Consider the following 7,853-nt stretch of genomic DNA (forward strand, 5'->3'; position numbering starts at 1 on the left):
TACAAACTCGCTTCTTTTCAAAATTTGAGACCGTTTTTTTCTCCCAAAATCAGGGTTTTCATCAAGCTTCTTTCTCAGATTTTGATTTACTCGTTTGTCGATCTTCATTGCATATAATGGATTGAATTTCGCAAATTGTGTGTGTGATTCGGCAAATTGATCAAATATGTAAGTTTTAAGCATATTAATCTTGAGGTTTTTTCAATACCCAAAACTGATTTTGTTCGATTTCATTTGAATTTTGAAGATTGATTTTTTTGTTTTTGAGTTAGGGCATACGAAGAAGTTGCTATAAAATTTGTATTGTATCCAATTTGGCGTTTTCATCTGTGTTTTGTTTGTTTGACATGAAAATGCATCTGTGTTCGGGGATTTAAGTTGAAGTGATCAAAATTTAAGATTCTGAGGATTGAACCTTATTTATCTTTGAAGTTATAGGTTCGTATCTACTATTTGTTGCAATGTTCATGGAAATTCATATATAAACTTATTCAATGCGTTGAAAGGACCATATGCTATATACATCCGATTCTGACCATGTCGGTAGAATTTCATTAAGTTTTTTTTTATCACAGTCGTTCATAGTTAGGATTTCCCTGGTTTGTTGTTTGTGTGAGAATCATGGCAGACTTCCAAAATTTTCAATTTAGATGTCTCTTTCATCTATTTTTTATGTGATCTTGTATCGATCTTACTGATTGAACAAACCTGAGTTTATTTACCCGAAACTTCCCAAGTTTGAGCTTTAAACAATCATGTATTCTGCTTACACTGGCGCTGGAAAACAACTTTCTTTTGGTAGTGTTTAAAGACCAAGTTACATGTTGATCTGTCTTTCTTTGATTCCCTCATTTAAGCATATAACGGATTGAATTTTTTTTTTGTTTATCAATGGAATCTTTGGCTTCAGAATCCTTTACAAGAATTATGTTCTTGCTACTAGGATTCTTGCTTCAAACATATTGGTGATTTGTTGCGTTGAGTTCATAGTAGAGATTCAAGCTCCACAAAAGCTCTCTGTTAGTAACTAAGCTCCACAAAAGCTCGATGTTAGTAACTAATCCAACTTACTCTTTTATTCTATTCGTTCACTTTAGTTGACTACTTTGAACTTGATAAAATCCCAACACCACGTCTTAAAATATTCCCGAACAAATTTTCTTTCGATCTTTAACATCACCGTCCCTTTCTCTGCTCCTCCTGCCTAGCTAGGTAATAGAGAAGCTCTAGCATTTATCTATAGGGAGCCTTTGGTTGCAACTTTTTTGGGGATTTCATTAAATATTGCAGTAGTGGATATGTTTAAATTTTGCGAACTGAAGGGGTAGAAAGGATATCCATCGAGTCAACTTCGTCTTGTCAAGTGAAAGAGAAGCCTACCTGTTATACAGGTGTAAGATGGGTTGCATATGTCCAATATACAGGAGAAGTAGATGATATACTTCCCCTTTGGGTGCTGCAAATGTTGTCGCTGCTGCTGGTGGACCTGCTAGTTATTATGGGGGTTATGCTGGTAATGAGGGTGCAATTGGAAATCAATCAGGTTTTGTCTAGGACCTCATCTCTTTTACTGGAGAGTTTTGCGTTTCACATGCAGAGTGTTGCTCTTGCATCACTGGTTGGATTGCTTGTATCGCTTGTAGTTTGCAGTATTTATTTCTAGTTTATTGGTATTGTCGCTAGTATTACGTATTTCATGTTATTGTTGTTAAGTGCAGTCTCAATCTCGCTTGCTTATGATTATATTTGTAAGTTAATGTGGTTCTAGTCCAGATATATTTTGGCTTCTGTTAAACTTGTGTCAGTTTACTTTTTAATTGAGCCATTAGTTAGGGAATTATTATTTGAAGTGGATTTTAACCTATCTTCTGAAGCAGGTGGATGGTTTGGTGCTGTTATTTTAATTGTCACATAAAAAGAAAATGTTAAATAAGAAGAATAGATCACTTCCTATTTTTCTTTGCGTAGTTGGACCATATGATTTGGCGGTGCTACTTACACTCATAAGAGAGCAGTTGTAAGATACTTGGTAGATCAGTACATAATGGATAGTGATAATGTTAGCGGTAGTTGAATTTTGAGAATGACATAATAATTTCCCACTGTATTTGACCTCTTGTTGTGCAGGAGGAGAGGCATGAGTACTGAATGTGATGAACAGCCCACTCGTAAACAGATGCGATCTGGGTGCTGGAGATGTTTAGTAAAGATTGGCTTGTTTGATGGGGTATTGTCCTTGGTAAATGTTGCATCCAACTGCTTGTACCTTTGACACGTAGTTTACATGATATGCTTCAGTTTTAAAATCATAATTTTGATGTGTTTTCATTTTTCTTTGTATGTGACACCCGCATTGAGACTTATTCGAGTGAAAGGGAAACAGAATGAGATATACAGTGATGGGGGCCAAAGCCTAAATTGCAGCAGCAGAGCCCAAAAAATGTGATTTTTACTTCTTTCCGATTTATTGCTTCAGTTGTAATTATTTGCATAAATCTAACTTTAGCTTTATTTTGATTTAATAATATTCTCCTAAAGATACCTAATAATTCTAATCAAATGTTTTTCACTTAATAGTGATAGCTTACCTTATTTTCCAAGGATACATTGATTTTCTTAACTTGAAATAACATTTTTTATTGATCAACATTTTTGGTCAATAACCTAATTATATTGATAAAAATTAAAGTTTTAGTCAAGTGTCATATTTTTCAATAAGCTTTTTAAATTTTTTTTTTCTCGAATTAATTAATGTTTAAAATGTTTCAGGTGGGCAGGTCGCCATGCGGAGGTAAGGGGGAAGATGGGGTATGGGTGAGTGGAGAGGGTCATTGGGGAAAGGGGGGGTGGGGGGATCCATCGGGGCGCGGAGCCTCGAGGATCGGGGGAGGGGAGGAGGGAAGGTAGGAGTAGGAAGGGGGGACGGTGGTAGGGTAGGGGGTTGGGGTAGTGCGGTAGGGGAATAGGGGTAGGAGCGGGGGGAGGGAGGGGGAAGGGGGGGAGGGGTACGGGTAGGAGGGTAGGAAGGGGGGGGGGGAGTCCTCGGGGCATAATGCCTCGAGGGCCGAGGGGTAGGGGTAGGAGTATAGGTCCTCGGGGCGCAGTGCCTCGAGGGCCGAAGGGTAGGTAAGGGTAGGAGGGTAGGTCCACGGGGCGCGGTGCCTCGAGGGCCGAGGGGCAGGAGGGTAGGTCCTCGGGGCGTGGTCACTAGAGGGCCGAGGGGTAGGAGGGTAGGTTCTCGAGGCGCGGAGCCTCGAGGGCAAGGGGTAGGTGGGAGGGGGGACGTCCTCGGGGAGTAGAGCCTCGAGGGCCAGGGGTAGAGGTAGGTGGGGGAAGAGGGGGGAAAGTCCGCGGGGCGCGGAGCCTCAAGGGCCAGGGGTAAAGGTAGGTGGGGAGGGGGGGCTGGTCCTCGGGGCGCGGAGCCTCGAGGGCCAGGGGTAGGGGTAGGTGGGGGGAGGGGGGCTAGTCCTCGGGGCGCGGAGCCTCGAGGGCCAGGGGTAGGGGTAGGTGGGGAGGGGGGGCAAGTCCTCGGGGCGCGGAGCCTCGAGGGCCAGGGGTAGGGGTAGGTGAGGGGGGGCTGGTCTTCGGGGCGTGGAGCCTCGAGGGCCAGGGGTAGGGGTAGGTGGGGGTAGGGAGGGGAGGGGGCTGGTCCTCGGGGCGCGGAGCCTCGAGGGCCAGGGGTAGGGGTAGGGGTAGGTGGGGAGGGAGGGGAGGGGGCTGTTCCTCGGGGCGCGGAGCCTCGAGGGACAGGGGTAGGGGTAGGGGTAGGTGGGGAGGGAGGGGAGGGGGCTGTTCCTCGGGGCGCGGAGCCTCGAGGGACAGGGGTAGGGGTAGGTGAGGGGGGGCTGTTCCTCGGGGCGCGGAGCCTCGAGGGACAGGGGTAGGGGTAGGTGAGGGGGGGCTGTTCCTCGGGGCGCGGAGCCTCGAGGGACAGGGGTAGGGGTAGGTGAGGGGGGGCTGTTCCTCGGGGCGCGGAGTCTCGAGGGACAGGGGTAGAGGTAGGTGAGGGGGGGCTGTTCCTCGGGGCGCGGAGCCTAGAGGGCCAGGGGTAGGGGTAGGTGAGGGGGGGCTGTTCCTCGGGGCGCGGAGCCTCGAGGGCCAGGGGTAGGGGTACGTGGGGGGTGGGGCTGTTCCTCGGGGCGCGGAGCCTCGAGGGCCAGGGGTAGGGGAAGCTGGCCCTCGGGGCGCGGAGCCTCGAGGGCCAGGGGTAGGTGGGGGCTGGTCCTCGGGGCGCGGAGCCTCGAGGGCCAGGGGTAGGTGGGGGCTGGTCCTCGGGGCGCGGAGCCTCGAGGGCCAGGGGTAGGTGGGGGCTGGTCCTCGGGGCGCGGAGCCTCGAGGGCCAGGGGTAGGTTGGGGGCTGGTCCTCGGGGCGCGGAGCCTCGAGGGCCAGGGGTAGGTAGGGGGCTGGTCCTCGGGGCGCGGAGCCTCGAGGGCCAGGGGTAGGTAGGGGGCTGGTCCTCGGGGCGCGGAGCCTCGAGGGCCAGGGGTAGGTAGGGGGCTGGTCCTCGAGGCTCCGCGCCCCGAGGGCCAGGGGTAGGTAGGGGGCTGGTCCTCGGGGCGCGGAGCCTCGAGGGCCAGGGGTAGGTAGGGGGCTGGTCCTCGGGGCGCGGAGCCTCGAGGGCCAGGGGTAGGTAGGGGGCTGGTCCTCGGGGCGCGGAGCCTCGAGGGCCAGGGGTAGGTAGGGGGCTGGTCCTCGGGGCGCGGAGCCTCGAGGGCCAGGGGTAGGTAGGGGGCTGGTCCTCGGGGCGCGGAGCCTCGAGGGCCAGGGGTAGGTAGGGGGCTGGTCCTCGGGGCGCGGAGCCTCGAGGGCCAGGGGTAGGTAGGGGGCTGGTCCTCGGGGCGCGGAGCCTCGAGGGCCAGGGGTAGGTAGGGGGCTGGTCCTCGGGGCGCGGAGCCTCGAGGGCCAGGGGTAGGTAGGAGGGTAGGTGGGGGCTGGTCCTCGAGGCACGGAGCCTCGAGGGCCAGGGGTAGGGGGGTAGGTGGGGGCTGGTCCTCGGGGCGCGGAGCCTCGAGGGCTAGGGGTAGGGGTAGGTGGGGGCTGGTCCTCGGGGCGCGGAGCCTCGAGGGCTAGGGGTAGGGGTAGGTGATGGTGGGGGCTGGTCCTCGGGGTGCGGAGCCTCGAGGGCCAGGGGTAGGGGTAGGTGATGGTGGGGGCTGGTCCTCGGGGCGCGGAGCCTCGAGGGCCAGGGGTAAGGGTAGGTGGGGGGGCTGGTCCTCGGGGCGCGGAGCCTCGAGGACCAGGACCAGGGGTAGGTGGGAGGGCTGGTCCTCGGGGCGCGGAGCCTCGAGGGCCGGGGGTAGGGGTAGGGGGGGCTGGTCCTCGAGGCGCGGAGCCTCGAGGGGTAGGGGGCTGGTCCTCGGGGAGCGGAGCCCTCAAGGGCCAGGGGTAGGGGGGCATGGTCCTCGGGGCGCGGAGCCTCGAGGGCCAGGGGTAGGGGGGCATGGTCCTCGGGGCGCGGAGCCTCGAGGGCGCAGGGGTAGAGGGGGCTGGTCCTCAGGGCGCGGAGCCTCGAGGGCAAGGGGTAGGGGTAGAGGGGGCTGGTCCTCAGGGCGCGGAGCCTCGAGGGCAAGGGGTAGGGGTAGGTGGGGGCTGGTCTTCGGGGCGCGGAGCCTCGAGGGCCAGGGGTAGGTGGGGGAGGGGAGGCTGGTCTTCGGGGCGCTGAGCCTCGAGGGCCAGGGGTAGGTGGGGGAGGGGGGGCTGGTCCTCGGGGCGCTGAGCCTCGAGGGCCAGGGGTAGGTGGGGGAGGGGGGGCTGGTCCTCGGGGCGCTGAGCCTCGAGGGCCAGGGGTAGGTGGGGGAGGGGGGGCTGGTCCTCGGGGCGCTGAGCCTCGAGGGCCAGGGGTAGGTGGGGGAGGGGGGGCTGGTCCTCGGGGCGCTGAGCCTCGAGGGCCAGGGGTAGGTGGGGGAGGGGGGGCTGGTCCTCGGGGCGCTGAGCCTCGAGGGCCAGGGGTAGGTGGGGGAGGGGGGGCTGGTCCTCGGGGCGCTGAGCCTCGAGGGCCAGGGGTAGGTGGGGGAGGGGGGGCTGGTCCTCGGGGCGCTGAGCCTCGAGGGCCAGGGGTAGGTGGGGGAGGGGGGGTTGGTCCTCGGGGCGCTGAGCCTCGAGGGCCAGGGGGAGGGGTAGGTAAGGGGGAGGGGGGGCTGGTCCTCGGGGCGCTGAGCCTCGAGGGCCAGGGGTAGGGGTAGGTAAGGGGGAGGGGGGGCTGGTCCTCGGGGCGCTGAGCCTCGAGGGCCAGGGGTAGGGGTAGGTAAGGGGGAGGGGGGGCTGGTCCTCGGGGCGCTGAGCCTCGAGGGCCAGGGGTAGGGGTAGGTAAGGGGGAGGGGGGGCTGGTCCTCGGGGCGCTGAGCCTCGAGGGGCAGGGGGTAGGGGTAGGTGAGGGGGAGGGGGGCTGGTCCTCGGGGAGCGGAGCCTCGAGGGCCAGGGGGGTAGGGGTAGGTAAGGGGGAGGGGGGCTGGTCCTCGGGGCGCGGAGCCTCGAGGGCCAGGGGTAGGGCTAGGGGCTGGTCCTCGGGGCGCGGAGCCTCGAGGGCCAGGGGTAGGGCTAGGGGCTGGTCCTCGGGGCGCAGAGCCTCGAGGGCCAGGGGTAGGGCTAGGGGCTGGTCCTCGGGGCGCGGAGCCTCGAGGGCCAGGGGTAGGGGTAGGGGTAGGTGAGGGGGAGGGGGGCTGGTCCTCGGGGCGCGGAGCCTCGAGGGCCAGGGGTAGGGCTAGGGGCTGGTCCTCGGGGCGCTGAGCCTCGAGGGCCAGGGGTAGGGGTAGGTAAGGGGGAGGGGGGCTGGTCCTCGGGGCGCTGAGCCTCGAGGGCCAGGGGTAGGGGTAGGTAAGGGGGAGGGGGGCTGGTCCTCGGGGCGCTGAGCCTCGAGGGCCAGGGGTAGGGGTAGGTGAGGGGGAGGGGGGCTGGTCCTCGGGGCGCGGAGCCTCGAGGGCCAGGGGGTAGGGGTAGGTGAGGGGGAGGGGGGCTGGTCCTCGGGGCGCAGAGCCTCGAGGGCCAGGGGGTAGGGGTAGGTGAGGGGGAGGGGGGCTGGTCCTCGGGGCGCAGAGCCTCGAGGGCCAGGGGTAGGGGTAGGTGAGGGGGAGGGGGGCTGGTCCTCGGGGCGCAGAGCCTCGAGGGCCAGGGGTAGGGGTAGGGGTAGGTGAGGGGGAGGGGGGCTGGTCCTCGGGGCGCAGAGCCTCGAGGGCCAGGGGTAGGGGTAGGGGTAGGTGAGGGGGAGGGGGGCTGGTCCTCGGGGCGCAGAGCCTCGTGGGCCAGGGGTAGGGCTAGGGGCTGGTCCTCGGGGCGCGGAGCCTCGAGGGCCAGGGGTAGGGGTAGGTGAGGGGGAGGGGGGCTGGTCCTCGGGGCGCGGAGCCTCGAGGGCCAGGGGTAGGGGTAGGTGAGGGGGAGGGGGGCTGGTCCTCGGGGCGCGGAGCTTCGAGGGCCAGGGGTAGGGGTAGGTGAGGGGGAGGGGGGCTGGTCCTCGGGGCGCGGAGCTTCGAGGGCCAGGGGTAGGGCTAGGGGCTGGTCCTCGGGGCGCGGAGCCTCGAGGGCCAGGGGTAGGGCTAGGGGCTGGTCCTCGGGGCGCGGAACCTCGAGGGCCAGGGGTAGGGCTAGGGGCTGGTCCTCGGGGCGCGGAACCTCGAGGGCCAGGGGTAGGGCTAGGGGGGAGGGGGGCCGGTCCTCGGGGCGCGGAGCCTCGATGGTGAGGGGTAGGGGTAGGGGGGAGGGTGGGCTGGTCCTCGGGGTGCGGAGCCTCGATTGCCAGGGGTTGGGGTAGGGGGGGCTGGTCCTCGGGGCGCGGAGCCTCGAGGGCCAGGGGTAGGGGTATATTATTGATGTCTTCTGGTTTTCTATTGATAATATAACCATTCTTATTTTAAATTAT

The 7,853-nt window shown here is 60.0% G+C and overlaps 1 non-coding gene across 1 annotated transcript; it reads left to right on the forward strand.

The window, feature by feature from the left end:
* On the forward strand, positions 1 to 2,808 carry LOC104648965 (uncharacterized). Its single transcript, XR_011211312.1, has 3 exons — positions 1 to 168; positions 2,128 to 2,442; positions 2,770 to 2,808. It is a non-coding gene; the product is annotated as an uncharacterized protein (transcript).
* The last annotated feature ends 5,045 nt before the right edge of the window (positions 2,809 to 7,853 follow it).

Source organism: Solanum lycopersicum, chromosome 8, assembly GCF_036512215.1.
Source record: "Solanum lycopersicum chromosome 8, SLM_r2.1".
NCBI lineage: Eukaryota > Viridiplantae > Streptophyta > Magnoliopsida > Solanales > Solanaceae > Solanum > Solanum lycopersicum.